Genomic DNA, 24892 nt, shown 5'->3' with positions numbered 1-24892 from the left:
AAAATGCCAAGACAATCAATATTTTGCCTCAGTCTATACTGCAATCCGCTCTGGCCACTCTTGTAGCTACGCTCTCTAGAATATGAAAAACTGCTTTTGCCCATCTAGGCATAAATATACAAGCTAAATTTACACCAGATCAGGAAACTAAAAAGACTTTAACTGTTGTGAAACTAGGAGACATTAGTAGAAATGTGTTTCTTCTCTGAGCCTTAAGATGAATGGCTCAAAATCATTATTGTTCCATTACTGGATTTTCTCTGGAAAAAACGGAAACCAGCACTTAAACTATTGGAGTTCTTAAAAGCAACACTCCTTAACAGAGGAAATTTAGAAAGTTTTTTGGGGTGTGTGCACTAACAACAGCTTACAATCAAATGACATGCTAGCCTACATTTTAATGGCCTTAGTAATTCTAGGTAATCCGGAAGTCAGAGAGAGCTAAGATTCCCACAGTTCCCTGCAAAGAGGGATTGATTGTTAAACCACTCTGAGAATTGTAACTTTTTGAGGAGAATAAGTGTCTCCTAACAGCTCTCAGCACCCTTAACTACAGTCCTCAGGATTCTGAGCCATGACTATTTAAATTGGTATGATACTGTTTTAAATGCATAGGGCAGATGGGGCCTAAATCTCACTTATTATGACCCAAAATGGAAGAGAGAGGTGCAGAGAACTTCTGGCGCAGAGAATGAGGAGTTAATAAAACTACTACAGTGACTTAGCAATCAACAGATTTCTGGAGATGGACACCAGATATCCCCAAACAGCCCATTTTTCCACAGAAGTGCAATTAACGACTGGAGAAGATGCGGAAAGTATTAAGAGCCCCAACCACACACAAGTGGGCACACACACACACACACACCGCTTTCCCAGTGCCAACCACTCTTCAAATAGGGCATTGAGGCAACATCTATTTCCTGCTATCACTTCCCAGTAAACCTTCCCACTTCTAAATGAGCTCATTTTAAAAGACCACCCCCCCTTTCAAATTCTATAATCACAGAAACTTCGTCAAATTAAATGTATCTACCTATGTCTATTATTAGTTCGAGCATTAGCTCCGATTGAATAAATACATCTGTTGCTGAAGAAATATTCTGGTGTGAGGGAGGAGGGCAACAGCAACGTGTTTAAAAATTAATCCCTGTACTCCAGCTTTTCCTGAAATACTGTAACAATAACGTACTGATCACTTATAAGATCATCGGTACAGGGAACTTGCTAAGGACAAACCAACAATCTGAAATACTGTATGTCATGGGGATCAATGTGTTACCAAAGAACTGCAAGAACTAAAAAGAAACTCATGGGTTTGACTCTTTGACTTCAGAAATACAGTGCCTCCCAAAGGGCTGAATTACTACTACGCACAATAACAAATTTACAGTCTTAATAACAAGCAGCTGGCCACTCTCTGTTATCTCTAACATGGCTACGGAGGATTATATAATACAGGAAACTAATGAATGGACGTGCCTGTTTTGCTTTCCTCTCCTTCGCACAAGCCGTTAGCTGTGCAATACTCTGTAAGCCATTCCGGGCAGCCACGAGACTGCTTAGCAAAAACACCAGCAGCACAGAGGAGACTGACGGACGTCTGATGAAAAGCGATGAAGTATGAAATCCTGCTCTTTACTAGCCTATTCTTTTATTTGTACCCAACAGGCATTCTTACCACCTCGAGACTTCTACTTGCAGTCAGAAGATGATCCTGCTGAGCAGAACCTCTGCAGTTCCAGCCTCTACTCACAATCGGAAAAACATCCTAGTAGACCCAATTGGTGCAGCAGGTAATTAGCATTAGTGTTTTTCCTGCTGCTGCCTGAGCCGTTCCATCTGAAATCCAACTAATATGAGAACCTACTCCTACTCAAGGCTGTTTGATGAATTTCCCTCACCAACAGAATTTCTGAAAATGGTAATAAAAGAGGCAAGTTGGGGAAAGAATTATCAAATCCAATATACTGCTACAGCTCTCTTGGTTCTCAAATCTATCCAGCATATTTGTAAAGGGTGGTTCAAACCGTTACCTTCTCAACTAAAAGGTTTCCAGACCCTTGATCACCTTGATTGCCCTCCTCTGCACATGTTCTACCTTGCCAATATCCTTAAATTGTGGCAACCAGAAATATACACAGTACTCCAAGTGTGGTCTGACTAAGGCAGAACAGAGCTAGGTACTACGACTTCCCTTGATCAGGAGACTAAACTTCTGTTGATGCAGCCTAGAATACCATTAGCTTTTTTAGCTGCTGAATCACACAGTTGACTCATGTTAAGCTTGTGATCTACTCAGACCCCAAATCCTTTTCACATGTACTATTGGCAAGCCAGGTGTTCCCCATCTTATATTTGTACAGCTGGCTATTCCTGCCTATATGTAGAATCTTAATTTGCTCCTATTGAAATTCATTTTACTAGCTTGTGCCCAGTTCTCCAATCTGTTGAGTTCATACCGAATACCAATTCTGTCTTCTGCAGCATTAGCTAACCCTCCCAGTTTGGTGTCACCTGCAAATTTGATGAGCATGCTCTCAATTCCGTCATCCAAGTCATTTATAAATAAAAGGTACAACAGGCCCAGGGCAAAACCCTGTGGCACCTTCAGGTTCGGTCATTCAACCAACAACAACAAAAAATCACCTTGTTCAGCCTACAGTTTCCTGCCGTAAGTACATATATTTATGGTTGTTATGTTCATTATTTCCACAAGCATGTTGAACAAAACATACTTAGTTCTAAAGTCAACAGAAAAACTCCCACAGATTTTAAAGCACACACAAAACTTTACAAATGATGGGATGAACACAAGAGTAATCCAAACTAGTTTACCTGGGACTCTTTGCACACCCAGCCAAAAGCACAGTACTGTACTGCTAATATGTACAGGTATGCATTTCATAACAACTATGAAGATTTTGTGTGTTTGTAAGCATTTTGTTTCTATCAAACGATATTTAAAAAATGACACCTTCATTCAGCAACCACTGATGCGTGTTTTGTACCTAAACCCCAATCAATATATATTCAAACCTGTAACATAATCCTTTCAGATTACTTTTTTTACAACCTGACAGTTTCCGTCAGGAAAACCAACTGCAAAAAGCACACAATGCTTGTGCTATTTAAACTTAAAACAGATGTATTTTGCATTGTACTCCAAAGGAAGTGTCCTAACAGGCAAAATTCATTGGATCCATATATGTGCTTTTACTTGCAAAATGTGCCAATGAGTAGCTAGCTATCCCAGTCTCAGGATCTGCCCTTTTCAGAAAGAGCATCACTGTCATTATCTATTTGTTTGTATGCTCCCCTTTTGTGAAAGACTGTGTCCAAAGAGGCTCACCAATATATTAAATGAACAGCAATAAATTTAGATGGCACAATCAGGACTTAATTCCAGAATCTGCTTCTAGTGTGCAAAGCTTAGATGTGGAACATCTGGAACTAAGCAGTATATTCGGTATTTTCTTCCTCTCGTTTACCATCTAGCAATCGTAATCATGTCCCAGCCACACATGTATGTTTCTATGATGCTGAGTTTCCAGCCAGAAGGCGTAACAGTCAGAAGGTTGCCACTTTCCTCTCAAACTTGTACACCTCACACCCAGTACCTCCTCCTCCTCCTCCTTCTTCTTCTTCTTCTTCTTCTTCTTCTTCTTCCTCCTCCTCCTCCTCCCACCTCTCCCCACCCCCATCCACTGGCTCTGCCTTAAAAAAAAACAGGTTGGTGTTAAGAAATTCTACAGGTGTGCTTTCCCAATAAGCACATTCCAATGCTAGTGAATGCTGCACCTCTAGAATTCCTGCATGCCGCACAGCTGTTAAAAAACACAAATTCAAGAAAGAGAGAGGCAACCCTTAGTTTGGTTTCGGTGGTCTCTAAAGGGAAGAGGGGTGGTTTGGACAAGGTTAGGGTGGGTGAGTAAAGCAACCAAGGTAGCAGCCCCTAACATATACATCATAGCCAGGGGAAAAATAGGCACCTGTATTTGAGTGGAAATTCCTTTTTTCTTTTTTTAAATAAACTTGTGGTTAGAAAAGTAGGAAAGAGGCAATGCAGCCTCGTGAAGGAAGCCTCCGGTCTGCATTGTCCATGGCAAAGGATGCCGCTTCCCAGAAGTGACACACCCAAGGGTTGACACTGAAAAACATGCTACTGCACTGAAACAAGCAGAGCTTGTGAACAATTGAACCCCAGTCAGAGCCAGTGAGAACATTTTCTTACAGGCTTTGTCTGTGCATCTAAAATGCTCACAGCATAATGTCAGAAGTGTTGCTCATGGAAGGTCACAGCAGCTGCTTCTGTTCAAAGAGATAGCCCACTTGAGTGTAAACTGCTCATGTGAAACTGCCTTATTCCAAGGTCAGGTCAACTCTACCTTGGCTGGGCTCAGCACAACTGTAAAAAGAACCAGGGATGATCAAAGCAGCTGTGAGCTCCTCTCTGGGACTCTCTGCAATCTTGGGAAGCCATAGTTTGGTCCACCATGTTGTGTGAACCAGATTTATGGCTCAAGCTAAAACTGGATAAGGAATTTTAGAGAGGCTTCAGGAAAATTATCACTTTCCATATTCTAAATTTCTATTACCAAACCTCACTCTCAAGACAGAATGTTTTTCCCCTGATTGCTTGGCCTTTCTTAAACCACAGGCACTAATATATAACAATACATATATTCGCACTGCAGTAAAGTGGAGAGATCCCAGGGGCCTAGTTGCCATGGTCCCCTCGTATCTGGCACATACATATATTTTCCCCCAGCATGGCACAGATGGCACTTTTAAATGACACCTAAATATATGTAGTATTTTTACCACTCCTGTGTTACAAAATCCCAGTCATATTTCCCTTGCAAGAAATGCTACCTTGGGGGGAAAGGGAGGATTCATTCTCTTGAAAATAACCCCTACAAAAAGTGCTGCTATATATGAATTTCTGTGTGTTTACAAACAACTCAGGAGAAGCCCATTAATGAACTACAAGACACCTTAGAACAGGCTTCCTCGACCTCGGCCCTCCAGATGTTTTTGGCCTACAACTCAGATGATCCCTAGCTAGCAGAACCAGTGGTCAGGGATGGTGGGAATTGTAGTCTCAAAACATCTGGAGGGCCGAGGTTGAGGAAGCCTGCCTTAGAACATATATAAGTAATACTCTTGAGCAAATTTGCTACAGTACTGCCTCCGGGTGCTAGGGCGGAGCCATATCTGGTTTTCAACATCACAATATATTGATATATCAAAATGTATGAAATAAGGATGGAACTATGTAGAGGCGTACAGGTGCATGAACCGGGCACACCTGGTTACTATTTATTTGGAAGACAAACCCCTTGTCGGTGGTTCATTGACTTTTTTAGGACAAGTCCAACTCTCTCAAAAAATAAAAATGCCATTAGAAACCATACAGTATAAAACACAGTGCATTACAACTGCTACAATATGCCCGGGGGGGGGGGCTTAAATGGTCTACTAAACTAAGACCCTCAGCAATTTTCAAGATTCCTGGGTAGGGAGAGATGTTTTGGAACTACTGTGTTAAGTCACTGCTTTTCCACAATAACCCAGAAGCAGATTTAAATTGGTGGCTCCACACAGTATTTAATATAGCCTTATTTTCCTCATAAATATCCAACAATGTCTACCTCACATTGGGCAAGACCCAATTCTAACTTCTGTTCTAAAAGTCGCGCTTCTTCCTTCTCTTAAGATAGCAGCTTCCTCTTTGCTCCTTTAAAGTTGCTAATTAGATTCTTCCTGTTCACTCACCACACATCCTTGAACTGACCCTGTTCCCTAGGGCGATGGCAGCAATGGAGTGGGGTGGGGGCTCTAATTACTACAGTAGTTCCCTCTCTGCAGCCAGAACAATCGCTCATTAATTTTTATTTTTTTATGCAATTGCAAAATTGGTTTTGCTGCGATGTCTGAACTGGGCCATTGTAAGCCTACACAAAAGTGAGAGACGAGCTTAGGAGCCAATTAATTTAAAGTCAATGACATGCTATTGTCGTACCTTAAACAATTACAATCCTATATACTGTTGAACAATGCTGTAGCTGTTTGAGGCCCTCAATTCTGTCCATTCAATGCTATACTGAAATGCTTTTCTGTCAAACTAGGCTATCCTGCATTCACCAAATGAAACATTCTTGCAAAGCTGTGATAGACGTACCGACTGTCCATTTTAGCCCTTATTTGGGCGTTCTTATGCACCGTGTTGACGAACACATGAGTAGGGATATGCCTTCACACAGAGAGCGAAACCATCTGTAGTAACAGAGGTTTCAGTAAAGACTCTGTGCAGGGTCGCTCTCATTACAGATGGCCATGCTCCTTCCATTAAGGTAGGTTGGGTGGGGTGGGGGGCATCTACTCTGCACATCCCTGCTCCTGCATTAAGCAAAATGCCCAACTAGAGTTTTTTTGTATCAGATCATACCAATCATGATGTTGGAGGTAGCACACCCCTGTATTCCAGTTGCTCTTATATCCTGCTTGGGCTACTGCAGAGGCATTTGGTTGGTCAATGTGGGAACAGGATGGTAGACCAGGTGGGCAACTGGCCAGATCCACTAAGGTTCTTCTTCTTATGTTCTACTGCTAGAACTAGGGTCTATCAACCTTTGTCTACACCAGGGGTGGAGAACCTGTTGCCTTCCAAATATTGTTGGGACTACAGTTCTCATCTCATCATCCCTGAGCACTGGGCATACTTGCTGGGGTCGATGGAAGTTGTAAGGCCGCACTAAGACTTTTGGCAACACTGTGTAATATTATAGAGAATAATCAAAGAATGATGGGGATCATTGTTCTGTGAGGAGTCTCCTAACAACTCTTGGCACCCTCAACTAAATTCCAGTTCCCGGCATTCTTTGGGAGAAACCATGACGGTTTAAAATGTCACAAGAACTGGATGTGTCCATTACATTGTGTGTTTTCACTTGCCCTACAGCATCTGACAGATGAAAACAGTGACATTCATGGGGAGAAGTAAGGGATGGGTCCCACAATTCCAAAGGAAAATATGTCACAATCCGAAAACAGGACTGAACGAAATACTTTATGCAAAGATTGCTAAACCAAGTAAGTCACTAAGACAGACCAGATGGCTCAATTGAGCAAGTCAAGTCCCCTACCACACACAAAGAAAAAACCCCAACACTTTCCTAATCTTCCTCACCTCAACCACCTATGCCCCAACTGTGGGGGAAAAATTGTACACCATGTTTTCTCAGAAAGCAATTACCTAATCTATTATAGCAATTCCATAAGCAGTACCCAGGTGTTTTGTTTGCCTTCAAGGACAGGCAATCTGTACATGTTTAGAAGTCCTCTGATCCTTATTATTTATTTCTCCCCAGTCTTTACCTTGCTATTAATCCTGCACAATCTTTCTTCACCATGCAATCCCCCTGCTACGATCAGAAAAGGCACAGGAGCCTCTGAGAAAGGGAATGGAGTCGCATGGGGAAATGCACAGTTTAAAAACCAGATTGATTATCAGTAGACATTTGGGACAATCCCAGGTGACCTAGGAAATCAGTGCAGTACAAAAATTTAAAAATATCATGCGATATGGAAAGCAGGTGGAGGTGGAGGAGAGGACAGGGAGTGAAGAAAGAGCTGTGAGTGGAGGGCCCCCCTCTTCCCATCCTCTGGACCTCCTGGGAAACTCAACAAGCCTGCTGTACTGGGAACTGGGTGTGGAGAGAGCAGCCAAATGGGACATTGTTGTGGGCAGCCTGAGGAAGTACCATCCACCTTGGGCCTGCCCATAAAAAGCAAGTCTAGAGTGAGAGACTAAGCACAATGTCTGCTGTTTCCAGGATCTCTTCTTGTTGTGAGACTTTTGTGAGTGAGCTGAGAGTTTGTTTGGACCCTGCCTGGCAAGAAACCTGGAAGCTGAGAGTGAGGGTGTGTCATAAGGAAAATGAACTGATATATGTATATGAAGTTTTACAGAAATTAAATAACCAGTGTAAACTGTCAAATTACCAAGGCATAACTGGTGAAAATAATACAAGCGTGTTTGCAAATAAAAGAGTTTTTCTTTAGCTTTTCTTTTGCAGACAATCAGGAAGTTATGACTTATCATAATTTTGATTGGGTCAGAATTTCCCTACACACACACACACACACACACACACACACACACACACACACACACAGCTACTTACAGCTGAGAATTCCAGCCATAGAAACATCTATCTGGATGTCAGTCCCAATTACTTCAACAGGACTATGTGCATGTCCCCGTTCTGAAGAACCCAGGAGTGCTTTACATCTTGCCTAAAATGATGTCAGGCAAAAAAACAAAACAAAAAAACCGATTAAGAATATTAAAAAAGTTTGACAGTCAAAATTGACTTCAGATCATTTGGGAGATTATACACACACGCACACACGAAAACCACACCGCCACACAAACTAGGCCAGGTCAAAAGAAGAAAAGCTGGCAAGCGAAACCCAGTTCCACGCAATGGCATTATCAGATACCATATGAATTGGTTCCCTGGGTTTAAATCCTATGATTTCATTCGGCCTTCAGTAAATGCAACTATGCATAAGGATGCAGATTTTTGACACAGAGGAGCTACCACCAGGCTTAAACGTGCAGCATTGAGATTAAACCATAGAACAAGTTTCCAACACAAAATCAATGCAGGAATTGTCATGCTGGAAAAAACCCTCGGCTGAAGTATTTAAAACCAGTTTTTAAAAAGCTGTGTGACTACATTTAGGAGACCATGCCCAAATTCCATCTAGTTCAGATGTCCTTGGGAAACTCATAATCAGGGCAGGATAGAGACAAGTGGCTTAGTGTGGCAAAGAGGGATAGAAAGTTTTGACAAAACAAACCACCATAGCTCCTGTTTCCAAGAATATCCAGGACATGCTGTTGACATTAAACATGGAGGTTGTCTTCTCTAGCTTTCATAGCTAGCAGCTGATGGGCAGGTCTGTTCTTCATGACTTCATTAAATCTTATGTAAGCCACCTAAGCAAGCATCACTGCACTAGCGCACCATGTTGTAATTAATTCTGTAAGTTAACAATTCATTTCACGGTTGTTTTATTTTTGTTGATGGCCCCAAACCCTTGGCCAGACAGTTTCACCAAATGCCCTAAATTCTAGTGTTTCGAAAGGAAAAAATGCACCACTTTAACAAAAGGTACCGGTATGTTATACCTCCCTTAGTTCACTATATTCCAGGATATTTTTTTAAAAACCACCTCCTCTTCTCCTTCCCTAAAATCTTAACACTTTCTTCAAAATGAAGATGAATTAATCCCCTGATTTTAAGCTGTCCTTTACTCTTCCTTCTCTGGTTCTAAAGGCTGATCAGGATTCCATACAACATTCAGGAAACACACAAACCACATATTTGTATAGCATTTATCATTTCTAGATGGCCGTCCATTTCACTTGTGTCTTCAAAAGCCTTGTAACAAATTGTGTAGGAATAGCTTTAAAACTAGGTTACATTGGCTAGGCAATTACTAGGTTACCCAACCTTAATAAAAGCACCGTCGCTTAGAGCAGGACTGCTTCCACAGCAATCCACTATCAGTATGTCATCAAACGTCTCCCAGGTTTCTTGCCATTATCATTAGATGGGTGCATTAGGCCGGATCTAGACACACCACAGAATGAGATTGGAAAGTGCTCCAGTGGTAGAATGGATTGCACCCATTTCAATTTGCAGGCGGGGAATCACATCTTTTGAATGCTTTCCATGTAAAAACCAAAAGACTTCCTGCAAGTAGCACGTAGCACCACAGATGAATTATTAGGCTATGGGCAGAATACCACTCCCAGGTTTTATAAGTTTCTACTTGCAGGAACTTCATATGGGAAGAGTAAAGGAGTAAAACAAACAAACACACACACACACACACACACACACACACACCACCTGCAGTCTAAAGCAGAACCACTACTGGCTCCAGGATGCTTGTAGTGCTTTATGGGGGAAAGAATCTTGGACAAGACACACACAGTGTAAAGTCTAGTCCCCCGGGGGAACTCTCTCTCCTCATTGCCACGGTTGCCAACTAAAGCTGCTCCTCACTGCTGCTACCATTTGCCCACCTACCAGAAGGAGAACTGGCCAGAAAACAGAGGGGGGCTACTGCTGTAAAAGGGCAGGTAAGCAAGCAGGTGTCACTGCAGAGGAGCAGGAGTAGATCAAGGGAGCTCTTGACATCAGACCCTGGCAGGTGCCTAACCAAGCTGAGCCCCGGACACCTATCCCTGAGTGATACCACCCACCCATCTCCTTACACAATTTCGAAAGAAAATCACAGTGGAGGCTGGTACCCATCAGAACCAGTGGGGCAGAAAGCAGGGAGACCAGCAGTCACTGGAGCCAGAGCCAATGACAGGCAGAGCCAGCACCCTGATGGATGGTAAGATAAAGCATGTGGTAAGATATGGGACAGTTGTCAAAATAATAATAATATTGTAGCAAGCCTTTTGTATGGGGCAGAAAGTTTTGCTCCATGTGATCTATACATATTCTCTTCTCCGTTGCCATACTCAGGAGGCATCCACCCATTTCTCAACAGCAAGATCACTCTGAAAAAAGGGAACTGTTTCAATGATACTCCTTAGCCAGCCACTGTGAATGAAGGGCTGTCATTCACTCCAAGACAGAGAAGAGTAAAGCTCTGCACTTGGGAGACAAAACCTGCTCTTTTCATTCTTTCTTGACGCTGGTGCTCCAGCTGTCACTGACAGGGATCCCATGGAAAGAAAGACACACTGAGTGACTGTGCACTTAGCATGCAGAAGTGCTCTTTATGCCTACAGCAGCCCTTGCAATATAAAACTCCTCAACACATACACGTCACAACCCATGTGCAATGGGTAATTCAGAAAGGTCAAGCTTTTCAATATTAGTTTCCCCCCCCCCCCCAGCCACGGACTCAAGAACACTATTTTTGTTCCCGGCCCAGCAGGAAACTAACCTGCTAGTTTCCACCCATAACAGACTATACATAATTTCGTTTGGAAACCACAAAGGGGAAAATATAGGAGACGTGTATCTGAATACCACCTTTAGACTACCAACCACACAAACATTATTTTAGAAGGCAGATTTTAGAAACCAGTTCGATTTTCAGGAAGTTCGAAGGAAGGTGCCCCAAGGAGGAGGCACACTGGGGGGGGGGGGGGAATTACATCAAGAAGCAATAGTGGTTAAGATTAAAAAGGAAACCAATGCATTCTTGAAACCAAAAGGAAATTCAGAACTACTTGCTCACTAACCTAGTTTAAAACCAACAGAGCATCTGCTTATAAAGGTGCACCTGAACTTTGTAGATATGACCACATGGTTCTATGGCATTCTGGAGCAACCTTTCTAGAAGCAATGACCTAAATACCACACCCTTACTTTTGTATTACAAAACATCATTTCCACACTACCTCACAATCCCTACAGACCACCAAGGACAATGCAACCATTGGGCAAAATGAGGCAACTGTCTCAGGCAGTAGATAACAGCGGGTCATGTCAGTCCTGTGGCCGTTCCTCTTGAGGACCAGCCATTATCGTCGATGAAAGGATATTGCTGTGTGGTCCACACAACTTACCTTGCGCTTGCCTCCTAAGCTACCCTGCTGCCCCTCAGGTGCACCAGTGAATGATATCCTATCACCGGTGTCAAATAAAGATATAACTATCTTTATTTATATATTTACGGGAATAAAAGCTGACAAGTAATCGTCACCAGGGGACAGAAAAGGTGGAGATTTAGAGGAAAAGATAATGAGTAACAGTTATAAAGAGGAAGGAAATTAGAAAAGGCAGACTCACAATGATACACAGAATAGGGTAAGAAACAGAACTCCAATTGCATGTGGGTGGGAGTAGGGAACAGCAAGAAAAAATGGTTCCACTTTCGAAAGGAGTTTCACATATTAATGTAATATATTTTGCATTGCCAGCGCTGCATAGCCTGGAAATGGTGCGTGCATTTGGACTGATGCACACAGCAAAGATACTGAAGCATTACTCCTCACTCACAGGAAGGGCGTTCTATGGGCAAAATGCAAATTGACTGCAATTGATTAAAGGTTGCCTTTAGGAAGATTTTCTCTCTCTTCTGGCTCCATCCTTTCACACTTTCCACTCCATTCCTATGGCCTGGCCTGCCTCCCAGCATATGGGCATCCTCACCTGTCTTTATAGATTTAAATAGCAACAGAAGACCTTGCTCTCCCCCCCCCAACCTTTTCCTCCATGACTGTCCCTTTATCCTCTACCCCTTTGAAATATACTCCTCTTCTTCAGTTATTCTTTCAACGGTGAGCCTACGGAGCATCTGCTTTGCATGGAGAGGGTTTCTACTTTCCACTCCCAGCATCTCTATGTAGGGCTGGGAATGTCCCCTACCTGGAACTTTGGAGTCAGAGTAGATAATACTGAGTCTGATGATAAACTGATGGTGGGACCCAGTATTAAGGCAGCTTCCTATGTTCTAAGCTCTTACTTTTTTTGAAGCACTGTATAAAACAGGAGAGATATTGTCTTGGATCCCGTGTCCCTTGCATGAGCAGAAGGCGCTGTACCCAGGGGAGAGGTCTCTTCCTCTCCCAGCCTAGCCCATCACTTCAGCCATGGAGCATCCCACACTGTCCTGAAGGGTACCCTCTCAGGAGTGTCTTTGGAGGGAAGGAAAGAGGAGCTGTAGTGGAAACGGTGGGGGGAGGGGAATTCCAGTTGCGCACGTAAAACAGAGTTCTCCGGATATAAGCCATTATTATTTCATTTCTTCATTAAAGACCGAGTGCTCTCACAGTGAGCCGTTCCAATCCAAGAATCTCCCTCTCTCTTGCTCTCTCTCTCACACACACACACGGCGAAAGTGTTATGACAAACAAGCTTCCCCCCATCTCATAAATTGACTCTTTAAAAAGATATATTTCTTAATTCAAAGGCTGCACGACACACCCTCTCTCTAATGCTCAGAAGTAGACAGATTAAGGGAGTTTGCCCAAAAGCAAAACTAGGCCATCATGAAAATCCCCATGGTTGGCTTTGTTTTGTTTTTTAAGTGTCAAGCAAGACAACACCTTGAACAATTAATGTGTGGACAGCATTAGGACGCCGCTTGTGCAGAATCTTCTCCATATCCAGCAGCACAATCTCCCTCGCTAAAGACTTAAGTATGAATGAAAGGGGTAGTTTTGCCAAGAAGTATTCTACTGGCCACTGAAACCCAAGCAGCAGAAGAGCTGTGTTGTTTTCAAACTGGGAAGTATGGTACATTATCCCTTCTTGGCAATGCAACATTTTCCATTAGTTACATGTAGCAAGGGATACACAGTTATTTCCTACTAAATGAAGATAGGATACTCCACCAGAAGTACCGTATTTTTCTATGTATAACACTCGCCCTCGTGTATAAGACAATATTTGGGGAAACTCAGATTTAAGAAAGTCCCCCCATGCACTATCCATGCATAAGACAACCCCTGTTTTTTAACATTAGAGTAAAAAACAACAACCCTAGTCTTATACATGGAAAAGTACGGCAATTTATTTGCACTATCTGACAAGTTATGGGTAACTGAAAGATAAAAGCCTACGTTTGTAACCCTCCGAACACTTGCTTCCAAACAAACATGTGTATAGAAGGAGTTGCCAGCTGTTTTTGACCAGTGGGCACATTCTGAAGTCTCAGGACTTAGCTATACACCTGCAAATAAAATGTTTTAAGTGTGTTGTACAGTGCATCATAAAATGTGACACTAGATGGCGATGGGGAACTATGGTAAATTCAATATATTTTTATATGTGTCTAGATTCCACCCAAGAGAGTGAAGGGATGCAAGTCACAACATGTGTGCCACTGGGGCATGGCATAACACAACACAACATGGCTGCTACAAGGAGTTGGCAAAGCACAAAATTAGAGTTGCTGCTTCTCCAACCATGCGCTGGAGAACTCAGCTATGTCCTGCTGGTCCTAACTGTGGAGATACAGGTGGTTGGGGAGTGACCAGCACTCCACTTAGCAGTGCAAGCAACTGCTCCAAAAGCCGAGTAAAACAGAAGGCAGAAGAGCCTTCGCGTTTTTAAAAAGGTGGAATCTATAGGAGATTCAGGATCTGATGCTAAACATCAAGGGTCAGGCTACTTCATCAATGCCCCTGGCTGGTTGGAAACTTAATTTTTACTTCAGGTCAGTTTTAATGCAATATTAGCAGCAATTTTAACTTTACTTTGCATTATGGCAGAAAAGACATTGGCAAATGTAATTTATATTAAAAAGAGATGGCAATACTAGCTAGCGACACAACAAGTCAATGACGTATTCTTTGACTTGTTTATCTTTTTTCCTTGACGCCCACATGGTCACTAACCTATTCCGCCTCAGTTATTTTGGGAAAAGTAACCACTGGAAAGTTTTTATAGTTTATTCTTGGCTTCTCTTAACCTGCCCTACCAAGTGGAAGCAAGGCAGAAAGCCAACTCCAGGCAGCCACCTGAACACCAACCAATGCTTGGTTCTGAATTATTGCCCAATATAGTTTTTAGATGTCAACAGGCAAACAATGTTAGTGATGTTCCTTGTCATATCTCAGCCAGAGGATTCCTCATCGGAAAATGGCCTGGAGGTAGAGGCCTGAGGTCTGACGAGATTGGGGGGCAAGGACAAGCAAAAAATAATTATTTTTTAAAAAGTCTGTTTGCTTTCTGGATCCTCCAGTGTCAGACATCACCTCTTGTTTCCCAATGGAGTGAATGGCAGTCATTCATTTATACAGGAGAAACTGAAGTTTCACTCTCATAGTCTCACTAGATTGGGAGCAAAGTCTGTTCCAGACACTTGAAAATGGGAATGGTTGCAGGGAAAAGACATTGACCCTCCTCCCTGCAATCCAAGTTGACCTTTGACACATAGGCTCTTAATAGTCATTTTTGTTCAGCTTTCATATAATCTAGCTCTGGTCATGTCCACACCATACATTTAAAGCACTCTTATACCATTTTCAAACAGCCATGGGAACTGTAGGTTGTGAAGGGTGCCGGGAACTGTAGCTCTCTGTAAGGTCAGCACCCTTAACATATTACAGTTCCCAGAATCTTTGAGGGAAGCACCATTGTTTAAAGTGGTACAAGTGTGTTTTAAACATATGGCATAAAGGTAAAGGTAAAGGGACCCCTGACCATCAGGTTCAGTCGCGGACGACTCTGGGGTTGTGGCGCTCATCTCACTTTATTGGCCGAGGGAGCCGGCATACAGCTTCCGGGTCATGTGGCCAGCATGACTAAACCGCTTCTGGCAAACCAGAGCAGCGCACAGTCCCGCCGGAGCGGTACCTATTTATCTACTTGCAGTTTGGCGTGCTTTTGAACTACTAGGTTGGCAGGAGCTGGGACCAAGCAACGGGAGCTCACCCCGTCATGGGGATTCGAACCACCAACCTTCTGATTGGCAAGCCCTAGGCTCAGTGGTTTAACCCACAGCGCCACCCGCATGTGACCAATTTATCTCAAGATTGGAACAGATGTTAAAAACTGAAGGGAAGCTTTGATGGGGGAACTGATGGCAATACAAAATTGTCAGACTTTCAAACATTAACTCCCTGATCCAGCAAGAGATTTCTGCTTGCATGATCACACACATCTGCTTGTAGTTAATACATACATCCAGATGTTTACCAGCATCCAGTGGGACCACTGTGTACATCTTTGAATGACGATGCCTATATCCATCAAGGACCACAATCTGTTGTTAAGGGGCTAACAAAGGTAGCTCAGAGCCATAAACTATATCCTTGTATGGAACCTGGGAGAAAAACATATTCGTAATTTCACAACCAGTGTTTTTATACTGCTGTATAGCTTCAAACAACCATACCCAACCAACTCTTGTCCACTTGCAGATGCTTTTTAAAAAAGCACTTGCCCTTGAACATCTGTAAATAGAATTATCTACCTGAAAATATATTCATAAAATGCACAATACAGAATAATTGCTACAAGTAGAGGCAAGAAATTCAATATTCCAGAAAATTAACTGTGTAGAAATTAAAATGACGATTTGCTACCTGAAATCAATTCTGTAACAAACCAAATGACGGATCTGGCAAACCGAAAAGGATAAAACAAGGAACTGTAATATGCTAAAGTCAGCAAATGCATATTTATTATTATGCCAGAGAAATACAATCTTGCAGTGAGAGAGAGAACAAGTTACACATTCTGCTCTCTGTGTTAACAGCAACTATCCATTAACAGTGTAATATTATACACAGAAATAGAGGAGACTGAAAAAAGAGGGGGGGAGAGATGTGCTAAAATGAAAAGAACCAATCTGATAATTATTCATAATACCAACCTCAATGGTTTTCTATTTTTATTCATTGTAGACTAAAGCAACATATACTGAAAACATATGGAACCAATGCAAATGCCATCACTCTAGAATTCACATTTCCTGAATATTTGCAACACAAAAACGATAGGCAATTTTACCTTGCCTTGCCAAGCTTAGCCAGGGTCCAAAACATAAACAGGATGACACCACATTTGCAGAACATTGGACAAACAGGTGTTTCCTTGTGGCTTGGTTGCAAAACACACACACACACACCTGAAGGTGGGGCCTCTGGCCTGTCCATGGTGTCCTACTTGCCTCAGTCACACCCACACTGTGTTACCGCAATTCACTCTACATAGGACTCACTTTGAAGAGTCTGTAGGAATGTGAGTTGGTCCATAACGCAGCAAGGAGACTGGTAGCAGTAGGCCAGGCATCCCCAAACTTCGGCCCTCCAGATGTTTTGGACTACAATTCCCATCATCCCTGACCACTGGTCCTCTTAGCTAGGGATCATGGGAGTTGTAGGCTAAAACATCTGGAGGGCCGCAGTTTGGGGATGCCTGCAGTAGGTGCTCCTTTATGGGAGCATAGCACACCCATTCTACAAAAGCAGCAGTGGCTGCTGATTCATTTCCAAAATCCTGGTGATCAACTTTTAATGTCTTAAATGGCTTGGGTCTATTATACCTAAGGGATTCTCTGTGTGTGTGTGTGTTCCTATAGTAACCCACCTGTTCCTACCTATTCCCAAAGATGTGCTGCAGAACTTATTTTCCATGCTGCAATAGTACAGCTACCTGGGGCACAGAGGGCCTTCTCTGTGGCAATGCTAAAATTGTGGCGCTCCTTGCACTTAAGGAAGCCCATTAGGATCCCTCTCCCTTGGCCTTCCAACACCTACACATGATGATGATGATGATTCTGACTTGACGGGCTTAATAAGTAGGTGAAGCCCTTCTTTTATGCTCTGCATCCACCTTGGCTTCTGTTTTCTTGTTAATTTGGTTTTATTGTCCTAAAATTGCAAACTGTCCTGAACCATGACATACGGTGTATTTCCCCCACCTCCACTGCATGCATGAATCAATCAATCTCCTGCATTAAACCTGGCATATGAGCCCCACTTTAGCTTCAGCCGAGTTCCTATAGCAAGAGAATTCTCAGAAACATTCTAATGGCAGAGGGTCACTTACAGGATTCTGGCAACCAATGCAGCTGTTTTTGGGGAAGCAGAAGGTTGGGGCTGGGGGCTTCGTCTAGCAAATAGAGACATATGCAATTGGCAACAACGGGGGAAGTCAAGACGCAGAGCTCCGGTGGAGGCAGCTGCTGACCTAGGTCAATTTCATTATATAATAAAGCTGTAACAGCACAGATTTTTTCCATCACTTATTTACACTGCAGCCCACATTTTAAAATTTATCGTTATTCTGTATCTTGGAAACCTGTAGTAGTTATGACATGCAAAGCGGGGGCTTTAAAGCAGATCGTTGAAAAAAGGAAAACAACCTGCCGTCAGAAAGCTTCAATCCAAAAAAGGCCTGCAATCCCAAATGCTTCCTAAATTTCTTGATCTGAAATCTGCCAGCCAATCTACAAAGCATTTTGCAGTTCTCGGCTGCCCTAATGTCAGTAAAGATTCTGAAAATGAGCTTTTTGTTCTATTTATAACCCGCATCCAGACGAAAACAAGTTCCAACTTACCACATCAGAAGTAGGTGCATGGAGACTAATGAGAACAGCTTACATTTTCCACAAGCTACAAATAGCTTTGGCTGGTTAAAAGAAAAGAAAAGAATAATCTACAAGACAGTCTAAGAGGGAAACTAAGCAAATGGGTGGGTGGGTGGGTGGGGGCTGTGAAGTATACGCACACACTGCGAAATTAACCTTCCAGTCATATGTTCAGGTAAGTATGAATAATCTTCCACTCCAAGAACCCCTTGTCACAGCAACAACAATAAGCTAAGGTTGAGTTATATGCTGATTTTTGGTTCAAAGGTCCCCATATTAATACAAAACACAACCTGACAGACCCAGTGACAGCAGGCTAGTGTAAAGGTAAAAAGTAAAGAGTAAAGGACCCCTGGACGGTTAAGTCCAGTCAAAGTTGACTATGGGGTGCAGCGCTCACCTCGCTTTCAGGCTGAGGGAGCCGGCGTTTGTCCACAGACAGCTTTCCGGGTCATGTGGCCAGCAGGACTAAACTGCTTCTGGTGCAACAGGATACTGGGACGAGTGCCAAAGTGCACAGGAACGCCGTTTACCTTCTTGCCCCAGCGGTACCTATTTATCTACTTGCACTGGTGTGCTTTCAAACTGCTAGGTCGGCAGAAGCTGGGACAGAGCAACGGGAGCTCACCACTGTCAAGCGGATTCAAACCGCAGACCTTCTGATCGGCAAGCAGAAGAGGCTCAGTGGTTTAGACTTCAGCACCACAGTGCAGGCATGCAAGACAGGACAAGGGAAACTCACAGCTCTGTCCTCAAGCACATCAGCCCCTTTCCCTGCTCCTGCCCCAAGCACCTGTCGCCTGAGGCAGCTGCCACACATTGCCAAATGGTAGAGCCGGTCCTATGTAAGCAGTGAAAGAAAAGCACCTCATCCAGGAGATACAAAGTGAACCAGTGTGCAGGTGTGACATTACAGCAACTGCTTTGATGGCAGTTGCTGTGCTTCTTCTATGGATCCTTTTAGTCTATTTAGATGAGTAGGGATCGCACAGGAGACTGACAGTGTCCATGTGAACTGAGAATCATCAGGTACACTGTCACTCACATACAAAAAGCCTCTGGCAGTAAGCACTCTTTAAAAAGCAAAGAGTGGATTTTTTCCCCAGGAAAAGCCATCACTTTTGATTGCATGGAAGTGAACGGTTCCAAGAAGTGAATGATTAAGACAAGTTTTGTTTTTAGTCCCATTTCACTAGATGAGTCAGTAATTGGTCACATTCTTCAAGTATTTATATTACTTCATTTTCCTAGAAGGGGAAGGTGTGTGGGGGGGGGAGGGAGAAGAGTCACAAAGATGTATAAATTTGACAGCTAAGTGGGTGCATTTATCAAGTGTGGGGCTCATACCATTGAACGGCCAACTAAGAAATCTGTTTTGAAGTTAACATTAAAGATATAAGTGAGGGGCATCCTATCATAACCTCCACCCCCAGATCCTTGCTTTGGTTTATTTAACAGCTACGCCTATTTCTCTCCCTACTTCCACTTCTGCACAGGCTTAAGAACACAAGAAGAGTCCTGCTGCAAAAGAACAACAGCTCATCTTGTCCAGCATCCCATTTATTGAACTGGTATTCTGTCCTGCAAACTGAAAGTTGCCAGGATGGTAAAGAACAATTCCAGCTGCGGTAAGCAAGCTTGCAGAAAGACCTCAAGCTGCACACCTATCCAAGTTGAACACTGTAAGAAGAACTTAGCAATATCTAGAATTTGGTGCCTAAGTACGCTTGCTTTCATCTTTCTTCTCCATCCCCTTTTCCTTTCATGCTATATCTTTTTAAGATCACAAGCCTGAGGCGGGGACCGTGTTGTTGCATTAGTTTGTAAGTGGCTCTGAAAGCCTTTGTGGTTGAAGAACAGGGAGTAAATGCTCTGGATAAAATAAATAAAGGCAACAAGCAATCCATGCAACATTTTGCTCCCCCACCCCACCCCACCCTGTGGCTAAGATCTATTCTTTTCCATGAATGTGTCTAATCCCCCATTTAAAATCACAGAGGCCAGTGCCTATCACCACAACTTCTGGCAGCCAATTCTATAGATTGATTCTATGTTGTGGATAAATACTTTCCTTTTGCCTCTCCTGTCAATCAAATTCAGTGGGATCACCCTAGTCTGATGAGTGGGTAGATTCTCCTTATTCCCACCACTCAGTTGATATGACCTTATTTCATGTTCTCCCTTAATGATTTATTTTTTTATTTTTTTGCTCGGGTGGGGGGAGTTCAAAATGCTGTGACCTTTCCATGTAGGGAGGCTGTACTAACTCCTTAAAGATAAAGGTAAAGGGACCCCTGACCATTAGGTCCAGTCGTGACCGACTCTGGGGTTGCGCGCTCATCTCGCATTATTGGCCGAGGGAGCCGGCGTATAGTTTCCAGGTCATGTGGCCAGCATGACAAAGCCCCTTCTGGCGAACCAGAGCAGCACACGGAAACGCCGTTTACCTTCCCGCTGTAGCGGTTCCTATTTATCTACTTGCATTTTGATGTGCTTTCGAACTGCTAGGTTGGCAGGAGCTGGGACCGAGCAACGGGAGCTCACCCCACCACAGGGATTCGAACCGCTGACCTTCTGATCAGCAAGCCCTAGGCTCAGTGGTTTAACCCACAGCGCCACCAGGGTCCACTGTACTAACTCCTTGCTCTCTTTTAATTAATTCATTGTTGTTTTTACATGTCATTGGATAGCAAAATCAAAACACACAAAAGCTAAAGCTACCTATAAAAGCATTATGTAATATAAAGAACATTTACAATAAGCAGAATATCACATTCAAATGCATTTGAAGATTTTCCAAATGCCATCAGTTTGACTAACAAGAGTCTCCCACAATTACCCCAGTCATACCTGTTTTGTAGTTATCTCCTTGTGTTTCCAGTGATGAGCATATAAGGCAGTCTAGCAACCACTAAGCACATTTAATATTACCTTGTGTTTCTTGTTGGGGGCTAAGGCTAAGTTACAACTAAGTTAACAAACAAGAGGATCCATGGACACATTAAAATTAGTATAGGACAACAATGCTTGGACAAATATTTTCCAAAATACCTGAATTCTGTAACACGCCCACTACATGGGAAAGAAATATGCTCCCATTTATCATTTTTAGTTGAGTTTGTTTTTTGTTTCACTTACGGCAATTTTTTATTTTATTTTTTGAGGTGTAGAAACCAAAACCGTACATATGTTGCCACACCACAAATTTACAAAAAGGCATTGTGATCCTGGTCATTTTCTTTTCTAATACTTATTAATTTAAAATATTAATGACTCATCCTTCATTCTAAACCGATACAAGGGCACAGTACAGAAAAATAAAATAAACCAGCCACATCATGCAACAAGCAATAAACCAAAGAATGCACCATCCAAAATAAATAAAAGGCAACTGAAAACAACAGAGTGAGGTGCTACCACAAAGAAGGCTCTACCTCATGTCATCAAAGAATGAGCTTTACCTACCTGTGTAGCATGAAGAAAACTTCCTATAAAGATTTCAAGACGTGGGCAGACTTCTATGGAGATGCGCTCCTTCAGGTATTTGCATACCAAACATCCCAAGCACAGAATTTACCTTTTCCATACACCTCCTCACATGGCATCAAAGTTTTCAGTGAGCTGTCCACCACAACCCCAAGATCCAATATCTGATAATTCGCTATCAGTTTTAACTCCAAAAGCTTATATGGGATGGTAGGGGATCTTGTCATTTTATATTTACTTAACAGCTCCCAGACACAAGCTGCAATGATGTTAAATGCCTCCCAATTACACCATTTTGGACGTATTACTTCGGAGCTCCTTGCAGTCCATTTGGTTAATTTTAAGCATTGTGAAATCTTACTGTTCAACCCTTATTTAACTGCTCAACCCTTTTTTTAAAAAAATTGTTCTTTTCTCGTAACAAATATCCAATATCATTACAAAACATTCATTTTCCAATTTCCCCCCTCCCTGTTGACTTCCCTCAGCTTCCATTTCTGGTTTATTACATCAAATGATACATTCTGCTGTTTGTATATGATACTATGTTATCCTATTGTTATACTCCTTGTTCTCTATAAATAAAATTGTAAATGTTTATTTAAATCCTGCCAACGAGTCCATGTTGTTTCTGCAAATATATTGTAAAGGGTTCCCATTCTTTTTCAAAATCACTATTGTCCTTTTCGCGCAGTTTGTCCGTTAACTTTGCTAACTCTACATAGTTCATCAACTTTTCTTGCCATTGTTCTTTTGATGGTACTTCTCTGGTCTTCCAGTTTTCTGCTATTAAAATTCTTGCCGCTGTTGTAGCATACATAAATAATGTCCATTTTTCTTTCGGCAACTCTTGTATTCTATATTATTTATGTATTACAAAAATAGCACTGTTAAGGCAGGTCCTTACAGGTCCCACTTCTCTCTCTTGGGAGAACTGACAATTTACTTTTTCTGTTGTTTCATTTTTTAATCCATTAGATTACATAAATTCTTATTCCATGGCTGCTAAATTTATTCACCAGAGAAGGCCTTTTTCAAAAGCTTTTTGGAAGTGTTGACACACATCACTTGAAAGCTTTGTGAAACAGGATTTCCCTTTGCAGAAGCCGTGTTGATTCCAAGGCATTCAATGAAACTGATCGTCAGCAATTAATGGAAGTACTTCTCCAGTCGATTTTTTTTTGTATTCACTACCATAAGATGTAATGATAGGGACTAGCTTAAAGGTAAAGGGACCCCTGACCATTAGGTCCAGTCGTGACCGACTCTGGGGTTGTGCGCTCATCTCGCATTATTGGCCGAGGGAGCCGGCGTATAGCTTCCAGGTCATGTGGCCAGCATGACAAAGCTGCTTCTGGCGAACCAGAGCAGCACATGGAAAGGAGCTGGGACCGAGCAACAGGAGCTCACCCCGTCACAGGGATTCGAACAGTCGACCTTCTGATCAGCAAGCCCTAGGCTCAGTGGTTTAACCCACAGCGCCACCTGGGTCCCTAGGGACTAGCTTAGATTACTTCAAAAAGAATTTAACAAATTCATGGAGCACAGGTTTATCAGCAGCCATTGATCCTGATTAGAACCTTGCAGCCAAAGAATTAGCCACTGATTTTACATCAGTATGTATTGTAGAAGATAATTCTTTCAACCGCCGTATCTCCAGGCTTTCTACCCCTTCCTTTTCCTATCTCCTGGAAACTGTTCTGCATCCTCATGCTACCACATAAAGTTCCTCTTGTCCCGAGGATCCATTTGAAGCTTTAATTCCAGTCAGACAACTTTCCCTTTCCTCATGAAGATGGACTGCAAACATTCCGACAGCTTTGCTTACTGAGCAACTGGAAAGTTCAGGAACATACCATACCATCCCACGAGCTCAGCTAATTGCTATCAGGGGCTTCACAAGCACAAGAACAATACAATATAGATAGCCAAGTGCAGCCTTCCCCAGCAGGGTGCCCGTCAAATGTTCGGGCTACAACAGCTCAGGAGATTTAACAGAAGCTAGATATGGTCTGATGACTCTCTTTTGTTTTTAAGCCTTGAATTGCAGCATCATGGTTGTGGTTGTACTTGTGTTATTAATATAAACCAACGGCAGGATACAGCAGCCCTAGAGATACGTTGAATTCCAACTCTTATCAGACACAGTCTGTAGTCGAGCAGCCTCTGGAGGGTATCAGGTCAGGGAAGGTTGGCCAAGAGGACTTTTGCCTTTAAGTACCAGATTCTGATGCTCAAATACCAAGCAAAAAAAAAAACACACATCACAACTATGCTTTGAGCTTCCCAAAGGCAAAGGCAACAGTGGCCTGTTAAAAATCAGAATGCAGAACTAGCAAGGCAACTGCTTCTTTTGTTAAAAAATCAAAACAAACCCAGGCATGACAGAGAATTTAAAAATGTAACTATGACAATTATGTAGGTTTAGACCTTATTTTATTTTTTACAAGAATTATCTAGATGCTCTTCTCCTGGCACTTTCCCTATTTTGCTTCGCTATTCTGTGTCAGAGTTTTACTTTCTGGTGTTAAACTTGGAAACAGAATGAACCCAGGAAAATCAGGAAAGGCAAGAGAAAGTCTGCATCCACAAAACAGTAGCTACCTGAAATATCATGGCTGTATCTTCCTTCTTTCTCATCTGTTCTAGTAGAGGGACAACATATATCCCAAAGTGATTGAGTAAAGTACCAAAGGATGACTTTCTTTCAAAGCACGCTTCATGTCACACTTTCCATTTAAAAATGGTCGTATTTTAGTTTCAGTTTATCCAAAAACAGACAAGACTACAGTATTTGAAATCGCAGCAGTTATCACAAGCACTTGAACTCGCACTTTGAAAACAAAAGGCATATAAGGGATGGGTTCATTTCTGCACAGAATATCACTAGTGCTGAAGCTGATGGCTTGGTTGAACAGGAAAAAAACTCTCAGTGACAGTAAATTTGCAACACAAAGTGTCAGCACGACAGTATAATAAGTCATTGGAAGGTTGCTACTTATGTGCCTCAAATAAATAATAGCTTGCCTTCTATTCCTCTGCATCAGAATATGGATAACACTGGACTGATAGTAACCATCCCTATGCCAGACAAGGAAACAGAAGTACCAGGGGGCCTGCTGACATGCAAATGGTGATGAACACTGTACTCAGTAAGCTACAAGGCCTACCTTTTTCCATCATCATGCTAAACAGAAGTCAACATTTCGCTCTTGCCATAACAACTATATCACCACCCTCAGGTGAGCGCGACAAGCAAAGAACCCTTACACCCAACTTTACAGTTGCTGGGGCAGGTTCATCCCAAACACTTGTGCAC

At 42.5% G+C, this 24892-nt stretch overlaps 1 protein-coding gene across 8 annotated transcripts in view; it reads right to left on the bottom strand.

Moving 5' to 3' along the window:
* INPP4A (inositol polyphosphate-4-phosphatase type I A) overlaps window positions 1-24892 on the bottom strand; it is a 99977-nt gene that overhangs the window by 70911 nt on the left and 4174 nt on the right. Inside the window, exon 2 of one of the 8 annotated variants that reach the window (XM_035114601.2) lies at window positions 8190-8301. The exons of 6 other annotated variants lie outside the window; for them this stretch is intronic. The gene's annotated coding sequence lies outside the window, so the exon portion shown is untranslated. Of the gene's footprint in view, window positions 1-8189; window positions 8302-11611; window positions 14893-24892 lie in introns of those variants that run through there. One more of the 8 variants, XM_060273448.1, reaches the window with a different exon arrangement.

The sequence above is a fragment of the Zootoca vivipara genome, chromosome 4 (assembly GCF_963506605.1).
Source record: "Zootoca vivipara chromosome 4, rZooViv1.1, whole genome shotgun sequence".
NCBI classification, from domain to species: Eukaryota; Metazoa; Chordata; class Lepidosauria; order Squamata; family Lacertidae; genus Zootoca; species Zootoca vivipara.
Note: the sequence above shows the minus strand (reverse complement) of the source record. Positions and strands in the feature narration are given on the sequence as shown.